Genomic DNA, 10,075 nt, shown 5'->3' on the forward strand with positions numbered 1-10,075 from the left:
TTTGACAATACTTAACCGCTTTGTTGTTCACTGGAAAAATTAAATAAACGCTTTCTGAAAGTTGAATGCTGTGAATGAAACTCGTTATTTGGAATTAAATATGTTATTGTACTTAAACAGGTTTTCCATATTTCGACATACAATCTTTACTTTTGTAATCGAGTTATCCTCAACTATTTGACTTTCTAGGTGGACCTCCGACACGATGAAGAGGTTCCTGGAACAAACCTTGTGGAAATTGGAATCGATCTCAGCGACTTCTATTTGAGTGTGGAGTGGGACGTTCTGGAGGTTCCTGCTGTCCGAAATGAGAAATACTACACGTGCTGCGAGGAACCATACATTGATATCACCTTTAACATCAGCATGAGGCGGAAAACGTTATTCTACACTGTTAACCTGATCATTCCCTGCATGGGCATTTCATTCCTCACAGTACTAGTGTTCTATCTTCCTTCAGACAGCGGGCAGAAGGTAACACTGAGCATTTCCATTCTGTTAGCTCTGACTCTGTTCTTCCTCCTCCTGGCGGAAATCATCCCTCCAACCTCACTCACTGTACCCCTATTGGGCAAGTACTTGCTATTTACAATGATACTCGTAACGCTCTCTATAATCGTGACGGTTGTGGTACTCAATGTCCATTTTCGCACCAGTACCACTCATCGCATGAACCCCTGGGTAAAGCGTGTCTTCATGCAGATGTTACCCCGGCTTTTGCTCATGCGCAGACCCTCGGATGCCACTTCTGAGGTTCGGAAGATGGTGGTTCGCACTTGCAATGGAACAGAACTCAAAGATTACAACTCTCAAAACGAGCCATGCAGCAGAAGACAAAGCTTTGATGCCGAATATGGATCTGAGATAAACTACCCGGCGTGTAGAATTCATGGTAACAGTGGACACTTGCCCACGGCAATGTCCACTCCGATGACGTCCGAACAAGCCACGATGCAGGAGCACGAAGAGTGTTCAGGAACAAAAAGATTACATTTCTGTCCAGAATTTGAAAAGCGATGGATTCCGTGCATTACATAGCTGACCACACGAGAAGATACGAGGAACACATAAGCGTGAGTTCTAAGACTGCTTTATGTGTGTTTACGTAACGATAAGTAGTGACAGGAATTTATGGGCAAGTCCTCTTACATATGTTATTTTGCATTATACGCTAAATTAATAAGTTCTCGAAAAAATAATTTTCAGCTACAGTCCGTGTAGACGAGGATTAGATTAGACTAGGGTTGAAATATGTGGTTTAAATGTCGAAAACAAACAAAAGCATTATAATCTAATCATTCATCCTAATATTTGTGTTTTATTTTGTTTGGAGTTTCACTTAAAGCTACAAGAGAGCTATCTGCGCTAGCCATCCCCAATTTGGTAATGTAAGACTAGAGGAAAAGCAGCAAGTTATCACCACCCACCGTCAACTCGTGGACTACTCTTTTACCAATCTAATATTTTTGCCACTTACAATTTATTCACCCAAGAGGCCTTTCGTTCAATACCTGTACTCTTCAGCTAGATTGAAAGATGAAAGACAAAAGCTCATTTCAAAAGCTATTTAATTACAAGGCTTCTACAGACAAAACAGAAAGGAAAAACAGATCTCAAATAAAGATTTTGTAAATTTCTGATCTGAAACGCGCAATAAACAATTTAAGCGTATTATTCGGGGAAAGAAATATGTAACCAAGCGTTATTTGGGTACTTTTGACTTTGTCAGATACATCCATTTATTTTTGTTGTTGTAGATACCTTATCAGTCCCTTAAGCTTATTCGGCCACTTGTGAATGAGCCCTTATATTGTAAAAAAAAAGTTTGTTAAAAAGGTACTTTTGTTGACAGTTACGCAAGTGAAACAAACATGATTTTAACAGTATACTTATTTTAACTTTTCCATTGTTAGGTTTATAGCTAAACAACACTCCAACAATAAAAAAAGCATCTCTTAATATATCATTACTTATGTGACACTTGTAAACTTTAGTAAGTTTGAAGAGGAGTAGTCTTTTGTGAACTATTTGAAACTCGCATATAGTTAATATCATATTTTTAAGGCTTAGTAAAAGATATATATAGATATATACAGTACGTGCTACATACGTGCTTATGACAATTAGAGCGTTGCATAAAAGTTAACCACGTAAATTAGACATCAATCTTGTGTTAGAGTGTTAATTCTGTAAATGTTCCCAGTTTGCCTTCGCTGGAAACAAAATATCTTCATGTGAAAGATTCCGGAACAATTATTGTTATTATTATACATAACAATATTCCAGCAAACGTTTTGTCCAAAAGTTGACAAAATATTCCACGCCCCATGTCATAATGTAAGTTAAACAATGATACACAGTATTCATTACTGGGAAAATAAAAAAAGAACATTAAACTTGCATATTTTATTAACAATACAGGGTTCCACAAGATGAGACTCGGTAAATGTTAACAGTTATGATATCAATCACGTCTTCCTTACACACTCATCGCTTTCAGTAAACTGAATGAATCGAATGGACGTTCGTCATCCTGCACCACTTTACATCAGTTAAGGTTAGGTGTCCCCACCCTCACAATTTTGTATATTAACTTTACACAGTAAAACTACCAAGTACAACAATTTTAATGTATTCTGATAGTGGGGACAGCTTCATTTATAAATATTTGCTGTACTATTAAACGTTTGGTTTTAATACAATTGTGCCATTTCATGTCATATTAGAAATTTAATCAATGACTGCCTTCACTCCTATTAACACAAACTATATCTGTAACTATCTTCACTCCTATTAACACAAACTATATCAATAACCGATTGCTAACATTCTTCCTAACACAAACTATATTATTAGTTTAATTATGCTCACAAGTGCTACAAACTCTGGTGTTGAAGGCCTGTTTCTTTGCCCTTAAGTACATAAAGTATTTTATAAACGTAAGTGAGATCATAGCTCAGGGTTTAACGCTAGTGATCGGCTTGGCTCAGTGGTTTAATAAAACTGTAAAACTGTTTTACAAATGTATTACACGAAAAAGTATTTTTCAGCCTTAACTGATAAATATGCCCAACATGTTGATGTAAAGAATATATTGAAAAACATGAAATGTAAGCCAATATTATAGGAGGTGAAATTTTCGGAACTTTTCTCAAACGTAAGAACAAATATTTATATTCTAGAGTCCTAACCAATAAGCATTGCACCAGATTGTTAACACTGATTTAACTACGAGATGCTCCAGTATAATTCCCATGAGGACATGTACAGATTAATTATCCAAAGACCAGAAGATGATAATATAACGATTAATGTTCCGAATTGGTGTGTACAAGCCAGATGGACGCTGATGTTGCCACAGCTGTTGTTTCACAAAGACACAACTTATGATAAACTCATAAATTAGAAACTCTTCTCTTCTCATCACATAATCCAATGGATAGTTGATTTCTTGGATTTTAACCACACTTTAGTTGTTTAAATTGAAATATTTATTGTTTTTTTTCAATCCATTCTTTCTCCGCCATCTTTCTTTATAAAAATAACAACAACATAAACAGATATCTGTTGTTTGCACTCGCAGTAAAATAAGTCCTTTATAAATGAAGTAACGTAGTTAATTTTACAGTGACATATTGTAAATTATTTCTTCAAATTAGCCAATGTTGTGTAATTCTCTTTCTGGAATTCATTCCAAGGTTTGTCCAAAATAAAAATATGTAATTTTAAGAGATACAAAATGTTGCTTTACATCTTAGTTAATAATGAATAATGAATTTATAATGAAATATGATTAATCAAACTGGAAGGGAAAACATCACACTTGGTTTATATGACACAGGCTAACTTTTACTTTTCTACTGGCATTGGACGAATGTAGACAGTAAAACGTAAAATTACTTTTCTTTTGGCAAAAATGTCGGTGAAAAAAACGACTTTTATTCCCCAGTTAACAATAATAAAAATCTAAAGTCAGCCAAAGTTTCGTCATTACAGCTTCATCCAGGCTTGCAGTACAGAAACTATTCACGTTGTCCCTAAACATTATGTTATCACTAGCCATCATGAAGCCGTAATGGGAAAACATTGGCTGAAATAAAAAGTTAATTTATTATTATCTGAGATTAAGAGTCGTTTTTCATCACCTTTATCGTTAAAATGTCCAAGTCCCTCCAATATGGATTGCAGATTTTGAAAACCAACAAAATAGTTTATCTTTTATTAAATTTATTGCGTAGCGTTTTTATTTAGCTCTAATTTCACGTGTATAATTTTCTTTAAATGAGGTTGTTGAAGAAATTAAAAGTGTAGAAATTAGAAATATGATTAAACGACATACAAATAACCTGTTATAAAAAATACATAATTTTCTGTTCTTTTCAGCACATGACGTATGTGTTTTTTTTTCCTCCGGGTGTCTCAGTTATATTAGTGCTATTTTCTTAAAAATTGGGCCCGGCATGGCCAAGTGGCTAAGGCGCTCATCTCGTAATGTGAGAGTGGCACGAAATTCAAAAACAAAATTTTTAGACTTAAAAAATATATCATATTTTAAGCCTAGAAATGAAATAGTGTTTTATTATTGTTAATTAGCTTAAATGGAAAAAAAAACTTTTTTTTTCCAAGAACAGGTGAAGGAAGACTGGAAATATGTAGCGATGGTCCTTGACCGTTTATTTCTTTGGATCTTCACCATTGCTGTGCTTGTGGGAACATGTGGAATTATCTTACATGCACCAACCCTCTACGATAACCGAGAACCCGTCGATGTGAAGCTCTCTGAAGTTGCCATGGCAACCAGACATCACCACCTACCTCGGACTTGAAGATGACATAGTTCCTTTAAATGGAACTTACGGAGCAAGAAAACCTGCCGTTATTGAATGCGAGAAGTAAGGCTAAATGACTTCCTGGACTGAATTGTAGTTGGTGGCACCTACAATTCTGAAAATAAGGTTCATTTGTTAATGCTCAAAAATGTGTATTTTGATAACTGTGAGACATACCAGACGCTGTGCCGCAACCTTATAATGATACAAAGCTTCGTTTTGAAAGGCATGGTTTCTGTTGAAAAGTCTGTAGTATTGTACGTGAAAAAACAAAGTACTAATAAGATTACATGTGCTTAGGGATTTTTAAACCATAGAAATAAAGGTGGTGTTTAACAGCTTCATGAAACGCTTATGCTCTACCAGTTTGTGTTGTAACTAATGTGCATTACAAGCAGAAATATTTTGTAAAACTTTTAAAAAACACACACTTATAACGTATACCTGTACACATATTTACACCTAAAACATAGCACCACAGGAACTAATGCTTCATTTTAGAGCCATCCCATTGCACATGACATAATTTTGCAGTCTGTATTTAACTGAATTAACCTAGGTTTTTCACTGTTTCGAAAACTTGTTTTTATTGCGAATTTACTGCCCTCTGGCCAAAGTCTTAAAGCAACTGCGTAATCAAGCATGGCGAAAGTAAGAAATAACAAAACAATACGTTAGTGTTGTAGCTTTGTTGTTGTTGTTTTTTTCAACATCACAAATTTATATAATCTTAAAACCAACGAGTAAACGTCGTACTTAGTAAAAAGATCGATATGGAAATAAATAAAACGAGTGTTAATTCATAACTGTTTGCTTTATTCAGCTAATGTCTTTTTTTTTTCCTAAAGTTGGTCGTATCGTTCACGAAACGTCACAGGAAAATATTGAGGGAAAGTATCGAAAGGAAAGGGCGAAGTCTTCTAACATAAGGGAAATCGATTGTTTGATGTCCGTGAGAACCTCAAAGACTTATCTTAATCCTTTCCTTTTCTAAGTTTTCTGGAAAAAAATCAACAAATTACTTTATCTTGGGTAACTAAAAAGTAATCCTATTCGCTTCTTCAGTAAACCTTCCCAGTTGGTAAAAAATAATAATTGGACCAGAGTGCGCATGGCTTTTTAATTCTCTACACATAATATCAATATGAAAAGGACGTCTAATAAAGACAGTGGAATACTTTTCTAACAAATTTTATTCGTTCGTTTTAGAGCAAAGCCACATTGGGCTATCTATTAAGTCCCTCCCCCAGTGTATTTGAAATCCGGATCTTTGCGTTGAGAATCCATACGTTTACTGCTGACCCACTAGAGGTGAACAGAAGTTTATATGAGATTTGTGTGTTTTTCTTAATAATGTTTCTTTGATTTTTCTGAATCATGCTTTTTACTCAATATCTTTATGTTTTCATAACTTATTTTGTGATTGAGTTTTCGTGTTCATTTACACTCGGTGGTTAATGGTAATTTTATGTGTTAAGTAAACATAGTTTGTGTTTCTACTAATTTCACCGTTATATATATATATATATTCACTCTATTTATAGCCAGTTTCATAGATGTAATGTATGTATTATTTGTTATTGTAAGATTCATTTTGTATGTTCTTCATTTGTTGTCCAACACGTTGCGTACATTTTATTTCAATATAGATTTTGATATTTTTTGTTAATTTATTTAATACTTCTCTGTCCCCCTCTGGTACAGCAGTAAGTCTACGGATTTACAACGCTAAAATCAGGGGGGTCGATTCCCCTCAGATAGCCCGATGTGACTCTATTTTAAGAAAACACACACACATACTCCTTCAAACTGTTTTCTTATTTTCTATGTATGGGATGATTCTCATGAAATTATTGTTTTTCTTTATAATTTATGCGTTTTTTATGTTTTGGGTAAGTGTTATTTTCGTCTTCTTTCTTTTGACGATTTATCAACGATTTTTTTCTGGAAAGTATTTATACTTTTAAAGTATTATAAATATAATTTAATTAAGGTTCAATGTCTTTATTTCAACAAAGGCGAAAATCAGTGTTGTATACGTCTTTTAATATGTTTTTTGATAGATGTCGTGTTCTAATTACCAAATGATATGTTTCGTTTGTGTGTTCTTTCTCTGTATTCTTCCCGGTCGCACCAAACATTCTCGCCCTCCCAGCCGTGGGGGCGTTATAAAGTGACGGTCAACCCCACTATTCGTTGGTAAAAGAGTAGCCCAAGAGTTGGCGGTGGGTGGTGATGACTAGCTGCCTTCCCTCTAGTCTTACACTGCTAAATTAGGGACGGCTAGCACAGATAGCCCTCGAGTAGCTTTAAATAAATATAATTTAAGACAGCATTCTTTAATGTTTCTTCCCCCCACCACTTATTCGTAGAATATGACATAATATTCTTGTTTTTGTTCAAATATTTTATAACTAAAAGGAATAATGTGAGATTCTAGGTTTAACTGGTTTCCATTAGATAAAACACATCGAAATTAACCTGTTGATTGCCAAGTATTTCAGCTGCTACAATACAACTCTAATGCTTTTTCATTTTGTAACTTTTTCGTGACGCCATTTCGGATCGAAAGTGAAACAATTTGTAAGTGGATCAAATGCATGTATGGTGCTGACATCTAGCGTTGAAGTTAGGTGTTATTGAGAACGAATTAACTCGTCCGTGGCACTGTTTTACTGATCGGCTTGGACGAGTTATCTCATCTACGGCACTGAACAGGTTAATGATTGAAACGATAGAAATTGTTTATTGGTTAATGTAAAACTGAAACATTGTTTTAGGTTATTGCAAGTTTCGTTTACAGAGATTCGTTTTTAATATATGTGCAGTTACGTCCGGGTGTGTGTGAAAACCATTCCATAATTTTAAGAAATAAATATTAAATGTTAACATATTATTAAAGAGCAGATGAGAAATCTTTTATATTTAGCTATTAGCATGTTTGTTGTTCGTCTAGAAAGTTCGTAGTTTTAATGCTAACGTCAATAAAAATGAACGATTTCATATATTTTTATAGTTTTCACTCAAGTATAATTACAAGGATAAAAGCACTACAAGTTAATTTTTAAAAAAATGTAAAGCCTTAGTTATGACTGTTCACATATTAAACATTTACTATTATATGGTTTTCCTTCTATGAAAACAAGAAAAATACAAAACTGTAATATGGCCAGTAAACTGACATCTGGCGTTCAAATTTTGATGTCAATTAAAGTATGGTTTACTCAGCAGTGTACCAAAGAGATGAAAAATGAGAATATATAGAGGAACAGATACAAAACATTTTGTTAAAATGTTTTGAAAATTTTAAATATTTGTTTGTTTAGAATTTCGCACAAAGCTACACAAGGGTTATCCATGCTAGTGTAAGACTAGAGGGAAGGCAGCTGGTTATCACACCCACCACCAACTCTTGGGCTACTCTTTTACCAACGAATGGTGTGATTGACCACATATTATCATGCCCCCACGGCTGATAGGGCGAGCATGTTTGGTGTAACGGATATTCGATCCCGCGATCCTAAGATTACGAGTCAAGCGCCTTGACCACGTGGCCATGCCAGGCCTAATTTTAAATGAAAATCCCGTGAATTCGAGAAAGGGTCATCAAATTTAGATTAAAACGATTTTATACTGCAAAACTATGTAGTTTAAGTTATTAAAATTCAATTAGGTTCAAGTCAAACATTCCTAGTTCAGTTTAATTCAAATTTACTAAGCCTAAAACATTAAGACTACAACAATTTGTAAAAACAAAGAAACGCTATCTATATTTACTACCAAAAACAGTAAATTTTATAGTTTAGGAACATTTTGTTAAAGTAAGTTACGACCATAGTATCTTGCAGTTATTTTTGATATTGTCTTTCAGTTAGTACAACATTGTCTGAAAGTCGCAAACTTGTTTTAATATATAGTTTTCCAAGCCTAAATCCCATATTAGAAGTCATTCTACGCTAAGACTATTTTACTGGTATAGTTTTCAAGAATGTAAACGAGATGTAACAGTAGATAATTGTTCTATTAACACAAAGTAGCGTGTTTAATTGTTTGTTTGTTTTTTAGGTTTAATAGACCTAGACAATATTAAATAATTTTAAATATGAAGGTTTCTGAATTTAGAAGCACCAAAATTAATTAAAAGTGTGTAATAAGGTAAAAACAATGATATGGGGAACAGTGTTCACATGAAAACTGTTCTCGTAAGTTTCTCACTAGATATCGTATTTGACAAGTAATTTATTTTTCTGTCTTATTCTAAATACTGCTTGTACATTTTGTAAAGATGTGTAAGATAATACGTTGTCGATGTGAATATAAGGATTAATTAATATGTTTTCTGCAATATGTTTTCATGGGCTACCTATTGTAGGTAGAAGCTGCTACCTTGTATTTGAAGTAAAGACGTACATTAATAAAGAAAGTGTCCCTTAAATATGTATCCTTATTATTTTTGTACAGTGTTATTAATATACACATCATGTGTAAATAGGCTTACTGCATCAGAAGGAAGATAATTAGGCCTAGTTGAGATCTTTCATAGTTTCCTTCAAAAATGAATAACAAATAATAAACACATATACTAGTATGCAACTACAAAAAACAAAATTTAGACTTGTTCTCAAAGGATCGATCCTCTTGAAAGAAAAGATTGTATCATCACAGATTTATTGATCGGTTTCTATCAATGTTACAGTGCAACGCCACAAAAAACGAGCAGTAACAAAGTAATCTCATAAGAGCGGATTAATGTTTCTAAACATAAGATAATAAAAGACAAATTAATGCAATATACATTAACGCAGTAACATGCTTACCTTGTTAGGTCGATATAACACATATGTATATTCTTCAACGGCCTGTTGTGCACAGATGTTTGCTAGCATAAGTGACACAAATAATGCGTCCAAAATAAATAACAGAGACACACTTAGCGTAAGTCGCCTATTATCGAAAAAAATTTACAAATACTTCCTTAGCACTAACTATTTAAAAATAATAATAGCTATATGAAATAGTGCTATAAACAGTGGTAAAAATATATTGATTAGAAACTCAGGATTTCGGGTAAATAAGAGAAACAGTAGAAATAATCACGTGTGTCGTCTGAGCAAGAAAATGTATTACGGTAGTCGTCCAGGGTTAAAGAACTTGCTAAAATATAGTCGCAAATTTCCACGTTGAGACAACAAACGAGTAACGACTCGAGCAAAATCTCGAGTCTTTCACGTGAAAATTTTCCAATT

General features: G+C 33.8%; 1 pseudogene across 1 annotated transcript in view; it reads left to right on the top strand.

The window, feature by feature from the left end:
• The window catches only part of LOC143224952 (acetylcholine receptor subunit alpha-like), a 169,724-nt pseudogene extending 160,471 nt beyond the window's left edge, over positions 1–9,253 (top strand). The window contains exons 6-7 of the transcript XR_013013532.1: positions 190–1,073; positions 4,632–9,253. The product of XR_013013532.1 is annotated as an acetylcholine receptor subunit alpha-like (transcript). The remainder of the gene's footprint in view (positions 1–189; positions 1,074–4,631) is intronic.
• The last annotated feature ends 822 nt before the right edge of the window (positions 9,254–10,075 follow it).

This window comes from Tachypleus tridentatus, chromosome 9, assembly GCF_004210375.1.
Source record: "Tachypleus tridentatus isolate NWPU-2018 chromosome 9, ASM421037v1, whole genome shotgun sequence".
NCBI lineage: Eukaryota > Metazoa > Arthropoda > Merostomata > Xiphosura > Limulidae > Tachypleus > Tachypleus tridentatus.